The sequence below is a fragment of the Microtus ochrogaster genome, chromosome 24 (assembly GCF_000317375.1).
Source record: "Microtus ochrogaster isolate Prairie Vole_2 chromosome 24, MicOch1.0, whole genome shotgun sequence".
Lineage (NCBI taxonomy): Eukaryota > Metazoa > Chordata > Mammalia > Rodentia > Cricetidae > Microtus > Microtus ochrogaster.
In genome coordinates, this window is record NC_022024.1 from 18,370,707 (window position 1) to 18,373,920 (window position 3,214).

Consider the following 3,214-nt stretch of genomic DNA (forward strand, 5'->3'; position numbering starts at 1 on the left):
TAAGGATATGTGTTTAATTATGTAAAGGTGTGCCTGCTTAAGGCATCTGATTAGTCCAATACAGAGCTAAATGGTCAATAGCTAGGCAGAGAAAGGATAGGCGGGGCTGGCAGGCAGAGAGAAGGAACAGGAGGAGGAACTTAGGTTCAGGAAAAGAACAAGAGAGAGAGAGAGAGAGAGAGAGAGAGAGAGAGAGAGAGAGAGAGAGAGAGAGAGAGAGAGAGGAGAGAATGAGCAAGAAAGTGCCTGGGGTAAGAAACCACACACACAGCTGTCTGCCAGCCAGTCAGATACTGCAGGAAACAAGGAAGTAAGACATACAGAAGGAAAGAAAAGTAAAAGCCCAGAGGCAAAATGTAGATAAAGAGAAACAGATTAATTTAAGTCAAAAGAGCCAAGAAAAGGCACCGCCTAAACTAGGTTGAGCATTCATAACTAATAATAATAATAATAAGTCTCTGTGTCATGATTTAGGAGTTGGTTGGTGGTCCAAAAGAAAAAGCCTGGTAGGGTCCTAGGTGTTGTAAGAAAACAGGCTGAACAGCTATGAAAAGCCAGCCAGTAAGCCACACTCCTCCACGGCCTCTGCATCAGCTCCTGCCTCCAGGTTTCTGCCCAGTTTGAGTTCCTGACTTGGCTTCCCTCAGTGGACTGTGATTCAGGATATGTGAGCCAAATAAACCCTTTTCTCCCCCAGGTGAATTTTAGTCGTGAAGTTTCATCACCGCAATAATAACAGTAGCTAAGACAGGGAGGCACTCTCATTGAAACCACCACAGTGAGAATGGCTTAGATTATGTGGGGCATCATCATTCTTTCATGGTCTTCCACACGTGAAAAAAACAAAACAAAACACAACAACAAGAAAACCCTGATATTAAGGAAGTCATTGATGGACATGACAGGAAAAGCTGTAACATTTCCCAAAATGAAATAAAGAATTGAGTTTGGAAACATTTCAAATACTTAACATTTGTTCCTACTAGTTCTAGATGATTCTAATTCTCTCCATGAAGGCAAAAAAAAAAAAAAAAAATCCAAGTAGCATTCATAGTGAAACTATAAGTAACACCACAGCATTTAGCAATGCCTTTCCTGAGATGGAAGCCTTCAAAGCCTTTGGCTGGCCAGTGGGAAACACCAATATCCCTTGTCAGAAGCAGAAATTAAGTGCCACCCCTCCCCCAAGGTCAGTCCGACACCACGTGAACAGGCAGTGTCATTTGTCTGTCCAGATTTGGGGGTGCTGCTCCCCTGAACCCCTCCCTCAGAACTATCGCACTTCAGCTAGTACAGAATCATTTCTCCCAATCTGTTTTTAAGGATGCTGCTATTTTTGCTTCAGTCAATGCCCCCAAATGCACAAAATAGATTTCCAACAAATTGTTCTGCCTACTCTTCACTGACCCACTGGCTGAAAGTCTTCTAGTGATGCGCCAGCAAGCACAGGGGTTACAGAATACACACAGACGTGTAAGAGGCCACTGGGCAGAAGCAAATTGCCTTCCTGCATTGTATAAAGTGTAAATTCCATCAGCATTTTAACCACTGCAGTATCAGTAGCAACAGTTTATCATGACTGAAATGTAAGAAATGGTCCCTAATTGATGTGTTGTATTGACTTACATAGTTCTCTTTTCTTATTTAATCTTCATAAGACAGCATTTTATTCAGATATTTTGTGTTAAAAATTTGTTGAATTTAACATTTTCTTTGACCGATGAATCAATTTCCTCTATTGACTCTTCAATGCCTGAGATTCTCTTTTCCATCTCCTGCATTCTGTTGTTTATGTTTGCGACTGTAGTTTCTGATCATTTCTCCAGATTTTCCATTTCCCGAGTTTCCTCAGTTTGTGTTCTCCTTATAGCCTCTATTTCAGTTTTTAAGTCATGAGCCTGTTTAAGTCCTTCATCTGTTTGATTGCTTTTCTTTTTGGTTTTCTTTAAGGGATTTGTTGATCTCTTCCAATTTTTCATTTGTCCTTTCTTCCATTTCTTTAAAGGATTTTTTCATTTCCTCTTTAAGAGCTTCAATTGCCTGGTAAATTTATTTTTGACGACATTTTTTTCTACTTCATCTATGTTGGGATGTTCAGATGTTCAGGTCTTGTTGCTCTAGAACTACTGGTTTCTGATGGTGCCCTACTTTTAATTGTGTTGTTGAGTATATTCTTACCTTACTGTCTACATGTCTTTTCCTCCACTTGGTTCAGGTGGAACCTGTTCTTCTGGATTTCCTCTTCCTCCAATTGGTTAAGCTGGAGTCTTTGACTCCTTTCAACACTCCCTTCAGTTACAGGCAAGGTTGAGCATTTTGGTGATGGCTCCTCCATGTGTATATAGGCCCAAAACTGAGATGTTCACAGTTCCAGTGGTCGCTCCTCTAGCTGCAGGCAGAACTGGGGTTGAGGCTTCTGTTCTGGATAGTCTCTGGACACCACTGTTGTCACCATGGCCTGCTGACTGGTACTGACGCTGTCTCCCAGTGTGGTGTGGCCTGGGTCTGCTGCCTGGTGTTGACACTGTTAAACCTTTACTCTGTATTGCCTCGTGTCTCTCCTCAGAAAGAGTTCTTGCTTGTATTGTTTCATAAACATTAGCGTTCTTGTTACTTCTGCTCCAGATTTCTACTTGATGGACTCTGGATTCCTCATATTTGCTTTTATTGGGTCACCCTATGGGATCTACTGTTCCCAGTGGCTGGGTTGGTGGTTTTGGCAACAACTCCTTGGTATTAACAGGAGGTAGAGAAAAATTTCGGAAATGATGAAGTAAAAGGAACAGGTGTAAAGAGCAGATGGTAGGGTCAGTGAGGCAGATGGCAAATGCCAACTCCTATGTTCATATGTGGGAGTTTGTCACGGTTTCATAGTTGATGAATTCTTTGTCCAATCCTTGCCCAACAATGGAGTACAGGAACAGGCGTTGGTCTTGGGACTTTTCTTGGACTAGTAATGCAATAGTTCAACTAAAATGGTGCCTTTCCTCTAGGGGTGTCAGTGAGCGGGCCACTAGGGGGAGCTGGGTCCCATGAGGATCCCTGGTGGGTATGAGACAAAGATGGATAGGCACACCATGCAGAGTGAGTTTGGTTATAGTTTGTTCCGTAAAAGGGAAGAAGGAGAGAGAGAGAGAGAGAGAGAGAGAGAGAGAGAGAGAGAGAGAGAGAGGTGGGGGGGCAGAAAGGAGAGAGACCTCAGTCATCTCTTCTG